General features: G+C 42.2%; 1 long non-coding RNA gene across 1 annotated transcript in view; it reads left to right on the top strand.

The window, feature by feature from the left end:
• Positions 1-465: 465 nt before the first annotated feature.
• The window catches only part of LOC142158667 (uncharacterized), a 35,480-nt gene continuing 26,565 nt past the window's right edge, over positions 466-9,380 (top strand). The window contains exon 1 of the long non-coding RNA XR_012692840.1: positions 466-548. This is a non-coding gene — a long non-coding RNA (uncharacterized LOC142158667). The remainder of the gene's footprint in view (positions 549-9,380) is intronic.

Raw genomic sequence — 9,380 nt, 5'->3', positions numbered from 1 at the left:
AGCATAATAATAATAATAATAATAATAATAATATATTATGGAAGTCCCCACTCTATGATTAAAGTGAAAAGAAAATGATCAAGAAAAAATTAAAGACATGCTTTGTGACTGGCAGAGCCGTAACTAGGGTGGTGCGGGCGGTGCCGTCGCCCTGAGCGCAAGCCCGAGGGGGCGCAGCAGCCGCCCGCTACCTTCCCCTCTGTGGCACAAAGTAAAAAAAAAAATATGCAGGGAGGGGGTGCCGCGAGTCGGGGGGGGGGGGTCGGTTGCCACCAGTCGGGGGAGGGGGGGGGGGTCGGGTGCCGCGAGTCGGGGGGAGGGGCTAGTGTGGTGGCTGGTCAAACAATGATCACACTGTCTGTCAGACAGTGTGTATAAAGTTATTTGTCAGGACCCGCCCCCTCCCCTTCCAGGATGATTTGCTCCGCTCCACCCCCACCCCCCCTCTGAAAAGAAAGTGAGGAGTGGCCATTGCTGAGCAGAGAGAGTGAGTACCCTGCATCTACTGCTGACTGCTATGCTGACCATCCAGGAGGGAAGAAAAATAGGTAAGTAAATGTTATATTGTAATTAAAATATATATTTTAAAAAAAATAGGAAATAGGGTGCTCCATCCAGGAGCAAAAACTGAGGGAGTGTAGTGGGGAAGCAAAAGCTATGGGGGCAGGGGACATGAAAATGTATAATGATTATTTTTTGGTATTGTATTTTTTTGTATTTTGCATTTATGTATTCTCCCCTGTCCCTCTCATCTACCCCACCTGTGCCACCTTCTCCCCAGTCCCTCTCATCTACCCCCTTGTGCCACCTTCTCCCCAGTCCCTCTCATCTACCCCCCTGTCCCACCTTCTCCACAGTCCCTCTCATCTACCCCCCTGTCCCACCTTCTCCACAGTCCCTCTCATCTACCCCCCTGTCCCACCTTCTCCACAGTCCCTCTCATCTACCCCCCTGTGCCACCTTCTCCCCAGTTCCTCATCTACTCCCCCCCATGTGCCACCTTGTCCCCAGGCCCTCTCATCTACTACCCCCTCTGTGCCATCTTGTCCCCAGGCCCTCTCATCTACTACCCCCTCTGTGCCACCTTGTCCCCAGGCCCACCTTCTCCCCTGTCCCTCTCATCTACCCCCTTGTACCATCTTCTCCCCTATTCCTCTTACTTGTCATCCTGCAGCCCACTTCCAGCACTGGGTTTATATGTATTTAAAAATCCAAATTTATATAGTGTATGTCTTGTAAAGTACAGGAAATAGAAAATTTGTCATTTTCATATTCATAATCTATGATTTCTATTTTCCTCCACATAGTGTCTATTGCAAAAAATACAGGTGTAGCCAAGGGCTCTTATATTTCTTCCCTATAGTGAGAGAAATTTGTATAGGTTACACCTGTATTTTTGAGGCTACCAACTACACAGCAATACAAAAGAATTCATTTAGTAAAGTGCTAGCCACACCCCCACATTAGGTTGGCCACACCCACTTGGCAAATGTCACTCCCACTTAGATGGGGGGTGCCGGTGCCCTGTCTCGCCCAGGGCACTAAAATGTCTAGTTACAGCACTGGTGACTTGTGTAGAATATTCTGCTGCTTCCTGAGATTGTTGTACAAAGCTTCAAACTCCCATAGATTGTAAGCTTGCGAGCAGGGTTCTCTTACCTCTATGTCTGTATGTATTACTCAGTCTTATTATTACTTGTTCCCAATTGTGAAACGCTACGGAATTTGCTGGCGCTATATAAATAAATGTTGATGATGATGATGAAAGGGGTATCTTTACGAAACTGCAGGTTTGAAAAAGTGGAGATGCTGCCTATAGCAACCAATCAGATTCTAGTTAAACTTTATTTAGTACATTTTATAAAATGACAGCTAAAATCTGGTTGCTATAGGCAGCATCTCCACTTTTTCAAACACGCAGTTTAGTAAATATACCGCAAAGTGTATAATGCATAGCTGGTGGATCTGCTCTTTAGCTTCTAGGGAAGCTAGAGCCACTCCCTTATATTATGTTTGAAGTTTTTAATAATTATTATTACTGCAAAACAATGGGAATATAACATACTTGCCTACTTTCAGGCAGTGCAGTCCGGGAGAGGGACGTGACTAGAGTGTGGGAGGGGATGGGAGGGGGCGGGGTGTGGTGAATCACGTCATTATGGCCCCACCCCCGCAATGGAAATGACGGTTTGTTGCGAGAGGCGGGGCCAAAATGACATGATTCACAGCGAATCACGTCATTTTGGCCAGGAAATTGCGGAATTCTGGAGACTTGCCTGCATTCCCGGGAGCCCGACCCGGATTTCGGGAGTCTCCCGGACATTCCGGGAGAATTGGCAAGTATGTAATATAATTCCTAAATTGAGTGCATTTGAACATTGCATAGTAAATGCACTGCAATGGAGTCCGAGCAGTTCCCTGTGACTTAGACTACTTTGCATAGATCTTATTCCAAGCAACGGGGTATGCGATGTATGATTATGTCTACTTACTACGTACAATGTGGTTTGTGCTATGTTGTGTGTACCAACAATGACATGAATACACAGCAATATTCACAAAAGGCTACACAAAGATAGAAGCTTGCACTAAGGCTGGATAAACATTTCCATGTTTAAGCTGATGTCATTCGGGGGGCTTTTCCAGCTTTAACGCCAATCATGCTTCATTTTTGTTGCAGCTAGGAAAGTGTTTTTAAATCTCACAAATTATAATCTAAAACGCTCTGTGTGACAAGGTTTGCTGAATGTCATGTTTTTCTATTTGTAATGTATTTCCTAAAGAGAGCATCTTTAGTGAGTAATTTCAACTGGTCAAATAAAACCCTCATGGGACAACTTTTCCATGAAACGAGTAATGTCAATTTAGAGCGATAAATCTGGAGTGACAAGCTCCTGTGTGACACCATTGTATACATACAAATTAACAGACAGTAAAAATGGACTTTTACATAAACAGACAGTTGCATGCAGAAACACAAACAAATGTACACATAAAGTACACAGTCTCAAACAATACTAAACACTTGAACACAAACATGCAGGAACAAATGCTTCAAGGTTCATTTAGGAAAGTGCCTTGCCTGATTTTAAGCAAGGCACATGTATACTGCATGTGAAAAGTGAGTCTGTGGTGTGCAGAATTTAGCATCTTCTAGTGGGAGGAGCTAAGCAGATGCAGATTGAATTATTTATTAATATTATTACAGAAAATATTATTTAGCCTGAAGGGGTGAAGCAAGCAGAGCAGTTTTCTCCATGCAAATGGTCTTGAATATTACATGCCTATATATCCACCTGTACTTTCAGTGGGTTGCACTCTTGCACTTTCCAGGCACACTAATTATTGGAAACGAATATTTCGACCAATGTAATTAGGCCTTGATCCTCTGTATTAAACAAGCGCCTATTTTCATAATGTTAAAGGTTAGCTGGTTAACCAATTGGGAGCTTGCGCACTGACAATGGAAGCACGTAACATTTTAACCATACCCCATACTTCCATCTGTTTCCCATTCTGCTTGGTTTACAACTGCATTGGCAAGGCTAAAATAATGGCATTACGTTAAGTGCCTAAACAAACAATAAGACAATGGTTTAGATATTGCTAGAAATAAATAATATTTACACCTGTAACTCCCACCAGAGACCTGAGCAAATAACCCATGAACATTTAGACCAGGGTTGTCCAACCCGCGGCCCGCATGCAGCCCAGCATGCCTGTAAATGTGGCCCAGCAGGAGTTTTGGTTGTGGCAAGGGGGCAGCGCTGTTAATGAAAAAAAAAAATCCTGCAAAAAAAGAATAAGATAAGAAAATACTTACCTTGTGGTCACGCGGTCCCTTCCTGGTCTCCTCCTCCGTGCGGCGCTCGCAGTGAATGTCGGGCGTGACGTCATCAAGTCCGACATCCATTGCGGAGCACAGCACATAGGAGTCAACTATCAGCAGCAGTGAAACAGAAAAAACAAGAGAAGATGATCGGAGAACAAGCCGATTAAAAAGTAAGTTAAGGGTTTTTTTTGGTTTTTTTTATTATTTCAAGGGACACTGACTAGTGCTTAAACTCACCTGGTCCTGGAGCATCATGGACCTTATCTTCCTGTCTTAATGACTGCTGTATTGAAGCCCTTCATAAAATGTTGTAACAGCAGCCATTAGCATGTCATTGAAGCACCGAGCAACAACAAGGAGCATTAGCAATGTTTTCTATGTTTTTTTTGGATGATCAGCTATCATTAGTGCTAGTGTATTTTATGTGCGGCCAAAAACAACTTGTCGCCTTCCAATGTGGCCCAGGGAAGCTAAAAGGTTGGACACCCCTGATTTAGACTATTAAATCACAATTTGAGATTCACTTTGAATTGCTTTGAAATATTTCAGCTCTTCAAAATATTCTATGCTATATTGCTGTATGAAGGCTAAATTCAGTGGTACTGTTTTTTTTAACAAATGAGGGTACTTAACCAGAGGAAAGGATTCTCTGGGCTAAATCATTTAAACTTAATAACATTAAAAACATGAGGATGGTTTTCATATTTATTACCATAAGCCTTGCCTTTAGGAAATTTAGGGATAGATTAAAACAGCTGCATTGTTCTTTAGAACAATGCAGCCGCTTTGTTCTTTTGAACAATGCGGCTGCGCATTATAACCGTTACTATGGTAATTTCTCTGCTGATGTTTGCTATGAGCTGCAAGCAAAAATCTGCGGTGAAATTACCATGGTAACGATAATAATGCGCAGCCGTGAAAGAACAACACAGCTAATTTAATCTAACCCTTACTGTCCATTTTGGCCAATAGAAACATACATTTCAACATTTCAAAAAGAACAAAGAGGGACCAGAGCAGTGATGCAGTAAAGATTTCTTGGATTTGGTATAGAATGTCAATCAATTGCCCCCCCCCTTCATATTCAGTGATTATTAATTTTTTATTTATAGGGCGCCACAAAATGTCTGTACCACCGTACAGGAACAAACAATAGGACAGTACAAGGTAAAACAGCACGGTACAATTAACAATAAACACTATACCTCAGGGAGCTTAAAACACAACTAAAGAAAAAGACTATAAGGGTGAGGGATATTCAGCACAAGCTAGAAACCTGTGCCCAAGAGGGTGGGCTATGTAGCTGTAGAGCCCTGCTCAATGGATCCGTCAATCTAAAGGGAGGGGCAGACATACTGAAGACACAAGGGTGATACGGGTACAGAGTCACATGGAACAAGGGAGGAAGGGGGAAGAACGGATGAGTGGGAGAGGTAGCCAACAAGGTGGGTAGTTAGCGGATGACTGAAAGGTTTTTAAGAAAAGGTGGGTTTTTAATGCCCGTTAGAAACTGCACAGATTGGGGGATGTTCTGATGAAGCGAGGAAGATTGTTCCAATGGAGGAAAGCAGCGCAGGGGAAGTTTTTTTTAACAGGAGGTAGTAAGCGATTTCATTGAGCTTGTGATTTCATGGCTGTCTGATTTCAAGTGCTGTTTGTTTAAAGTGTGGAGTTAGATCCAGTAAGGAGTTGAATCCAGGAAGGGGTTTAATCTGGTAAGTGGCTAGCAAAGGTTAGTACTCTCAAGTTCACTGTAGGCTATAAGAAGTTAGGTTAGCCATAATAAGATGAGTAGTAGCAGGCTTGATGATCTCACTCAATGCACATCTTGTCATATGTATGCACACTTGGAGCAAGTGTTCCAAGGTTTATACCTCTGTGAGTAATGTGAGCAACTGGTCTCTTTGGAAGCCCAGGTAACTGATCTAAAGCAGACCATTGCAACATTGAGAGACATTGTCAAACTGGAGCAGAGTTTACAGCTCACCGTTGATGCGTTAGCTGAGCAGGGTGGAGCAGAGACAGAGGAGGATGCACTGGTAGGCAGCTGGGTAACAGTTACTAGGGGTAGCAGAGGGAGGAAGAGGCAGGCCAGCTCTGAGCTAAGCAATCCCAGCAGATTTGCCAGATTGGATGAAGATACTGTGGAAGGCAGTTCAGAATTGGTGGAGTTGGATGAGACTGCTTCCTCTAGCAACCAGGGGAATGGTCTTTCCAGCATAGAGGGGACCAAAGTTACTCAGGGACCCAGGCAGATTGTGGTAGTAGGGGATTCAATTATTAGGAAGGTAGATAGGGCAGTCTGTTACTGGGACCATGCATGCTGAACAGTGTGTTGTCTCCCGGGTGCTCGGGCTCGGCATATTGCGGATCGGGTGGACAGATTGTTGGGAGGGGCTGGGAATGACCCAGCGGTTTTGGTGCATGTTGGCACCAATGACCGAGTTACAGGAAGAAGGGGTGTCCTAAAGAATGATTTCAGGGACATAGGTCGCAAACTTAAGGCAAGGATATCCAAGGTAGTATTTTCAGAAATACTACCTGTGCCACGCGCTAGTCCAGGGAGGCAGCGGGAGATTAGGGAGGTTAATGCGTGGCTAAAAGATTGGTGTAGGAAGGAGGGTTTTGGATTCTTAGAGCACTGGGCTGATTTCTCGGTCAGTTGCCATCTTTATTGTCGTGATGGATTGCACCTGAATGAGGAGGGGGCTGCAGTGCTAGGGGAGAGGATGGTTAGAAGGTTGGAGGAGATTTTAAACTAGGCTCCAGGGGGGAGGGACAAGCAAGTATTTATGGGATAGACATTGAGAGTAGTAAGGAGGAATTTAACAAGAGACAAGGGGGTGGTGGAAAGGGGGGAAAGGGAAGCATAGCCGATAAGGAGAGGCCCTTTTTAAAGCAAAAATAAATACCTAAGGGACGCAATAGACTTAAGTGTATGCTTGCAAATGCAAGAAGCCTGACAGGTAAAATGGGGGAGTTAGAGCTAGTAGCAATGAACAGTATGATATTATAGGTATTACGGAGACCTGGTGGGATGATACACATGACTGGGCAGTCAACTTGGAAGGCTATTCTCTCTTCAGGAGGGATAGGGTAAATAAAAGGGGAGGAGGAGCATGTCTTTATATTAAGACAGAATTAAAACCAAGTATTCAGGAAGTTATATATGAGAATATTGGTGATAATATAGAGGCATTGTGGGTGGAAATATCCAGCGGAGGAAAAAGTTCAGAGAGGTGGCTGATAGGGATATGCTATAAACCGCCAGATATTAGTACGATTGAGGAAGCCCAACTTCTACAGCAAATTGAAAAGGTTACACAACTAGGTCAAATTTTAATTATGGGGGATTTTAATTATCCGGACATTGATTGGAGTACTGAGACCTGCGGTACAGCTAGGGTAAATAGGTTTCTGAGCACGCTAAAAGACCATTACATGTCCCAATTAGTAGAGGAACCAACTAGGAACCGGACTATACTGGACCTAGTAATAACAAACAATGTAGACGTAATATCAAATATTCAAGTAAGGGAGCACTTGGGAAACATTGATCATAATATGGTCTCATTTGAAATTAGTTTCCAGAAGCAACGGTATAACGGATCAACTAGGACTGTAAACTTTAGAAAGGCAAATTTTAATATGCTAAAGGAGTCTATAAAGAGCATAGACTGGGACAAAGCCTTTGAAGGAAAAAAATACGGAAGAAAAGTGGACTGTCTTTAAAATGTTGTTGGAAACATACACGTATAAGTTCATTCCTATGGGAAATAAATGTAAAAGAATTAAGTCTAAACCAATGTGGCTAAATAAAAAGGTAAGGGAAGAAATGCAAAGGAAGAAGTGTGCATTTAAATTGTTTAAATCTGAAGGGTCAGAGGAGTCCTTATGTAGGTACAAGGAATGTAATAAAACATGCAAGAAGGAAATTAGATTGGCTAAATTAGAAAATGAAAGGCACGTTGCAAAAGAAAGTAAGACAAACCCCAAAAAGTTTTTTAAGTATATAAATGGCAAAAGGATTAAAAAAGATAATATAGGACCCCTAAGAAGTGAGATGGGTGAATTGATAAATGATACTAAGGAAAAAGCAGAGATATTAAACACTTTCTTTTCTTCAGTATTTACCAGAGAGGAACAAATGGTAGAAGTAATACATTAAAATGGAAATGAAACCATGCCATTAATTAATACTTGGTTGTCAGAGGAAGAAGTCCAAAGGTGACTGAAGAATATTAAGATAAATAAAGCTTCAGGTCCAGATGGCATACACCCAAGGGTCCTTATGGAGTTAAACTCGGAAATAGCTAGACCGCTATTCTTAATTTTCAGAGATTCAATCTCGTCAGGCTCAGTACCAAGGGATTGGCGAATAGCAGATGTGGTGCCGTTGTTTAAAAAGGGGACGAGATCACAACCAGGAAATTATAGACCTGTAAGCCTGACATCAATAGTGGGAAAACTACTGGAAGGTATTTTAAGGGATAGTATTCAGGATTACTTGGTACGCCATAAAATTATTAGTGGGAATCAACATGGATTTGTGAGGGATAGGTCATGTCAAACTAATCTAATTAGTTTCTACGAGGAAGTTAGTGGAAACTTAGACCAGGGCAGCACAGTAGATGTGGTCTACTTAGATTTTGCAAAGGCCTTTGATACAGTGCCACACAAGAGGTTGGTTTGCAAAATTAGGGAACTGGGTCTAGGAATCAACGTTTGTACTTGGATCGTAAACTGGTTAGAGAATAGGGAACAGAGAGTTGTGATAAATGGAACATTTTCTAATTGGTCAAAAGTCTTGAGTGGAGTACCTCAAGGTTCCGTGCTGGGGCCTCTCCTTTTTAATATATTCATTAATGACCTTGGTGATGGTTTAGAGAGTAAAGTTTCTATTTTTGCAGATGACACTAAACTGTGTAAGGTAATAAAATCAGAGCAAGATGTAGCTTCTCTACAGAGGGACTTAAATAAACTGGAGGATTGGGCGGCCAAATGGAATATGAGGTTTAACACAGATAAATGTAAGGTTATGCATTCAGGGTTTAAAAACAAGAATGCAATCTATAAATTAAATGGAATTAATTTAGGAAAATCTATAATGGAAAAGGATTTGGGAGTGCTCGTAGACAGTAGACTTAGCAATAGTGCTCAATGTCAAGCAGCAGCTGCAAGGGCAAACAAAGTATTGGCATGCATAAAAAGGGGCATAGATGCAAGGGAAGACAGTGTAATTTTGCCACTGTATAAATCGTTGGTAAGACCTCATCTTGAATATGCAGTACAGTTCTGGGCACCACTCCATAAAAAAGATAATTTGGAACTAGAAAGGGTTCAGAGAAGGGCGACAAAATTGATAAAGGGTATGGAGTCATTAAGTTATGAGGAAAGGTTAGCCAGTTTAGGCATGTTTACTTTAGAAAAGAGGCGTCTAAGGGGAGATATGATTACTATGTACAAATACATTAGGGGTCAATACAGAGAACTTTCATGGGAACTTTTTTACCCCAAGGACACGTGGTCACCCCCTAAGGTTAGAGGA

This window comes from Mixophyes fleayi, chromosome 5, assembly GCF_038048845.1.
Source record: "Mixophyes fleayi isolate aMixFle1 chromosome 5, aMixFle1.hap1, whole genome shotgun sequence".
Taxonomy (NCBI): Eukaryota; Metazoa; Chordata; class Amphibia; order Anura; family Limnodynastidae; genus Mixophyes; species Mixophyes fleayi.
Note: the sequence above shows the minus strand (reverse complement) of the source record. Positions and strands in the feature narration are given on the sequence as shown.